Below are 713 nucleotides of genomic sequence, written 5' to 3'. Positions count from 1 at the left end.
ATTTGAAAATTGCACCATTAGTACCGGTTCGTGGCATGATCCGGTACTAAAGGTCTCAACCCCATTAGTACCGGTTCGTGGCACGAACCGGTACTAAAGGTCTAACCTTTAGTATCGGTTCGTGCCACGAACCGGTACTAATGGACCTTTAGTACCGGTTCGTGCCACGAACCGGGACTAAAGGTCCCATTTGAACCGGGAGTAATGCCTGTATGGTGCCCTCGCTGCTTGAACCGGGACTAATGCTCACATTAGTCCCGGTTCGTAATGCAACTGGAATTAATGCTCTTTTCTGGCTGGACCAAAGCCCCTTTTTCTACTAGTGATATTTATAGATGTAACCATTTCGAACAGGAGACGCATAGTGGTCACGCATACTGATGATTGAAGACACCTATAGCTAGCAAGGTTCATCAGCACGAAGACCGGAATAGAGCAAATGAAGGGGGGAGGAGGATATGTCATTTGTGTTCACCCACGAACGTAGGGGCGGAGCTCATCGAACGCATGGGGAGGTCGTCGAACACTAGACACTCGCAACGACAAAACAACTGCACATTTAAAACCACCTAATCAACACAAATATGATGCTTTTTATAAAAAATCACAAAATATGTGACCTAACTCATAATTCCCCAATATATGACCCTGTCGGCCTCTGGAAGGCCTAAGAGCACCTTTTTGGGAGGTGTCGGGGGTGTCGTGTCAGGGTC

Source organism: Triticum dicoccoides, chromosome 6A (assembly GCF_002162155.2).
Source record: "Triticum dicoccoides isolate Atlit2015 ecotype Zavitan chromosome 6A, WEW_v2.0, whole genome shotgun sequence".
Taxonomy (NCBI): Eukaryota; Viridiplantae; Streptophyta; class Magnoliopsida; order Poales; family Poaceae; genus Triticum; species Triticum dicoccoides.
Note: the sequence above shows the minus strand (reverse complement) of the source record.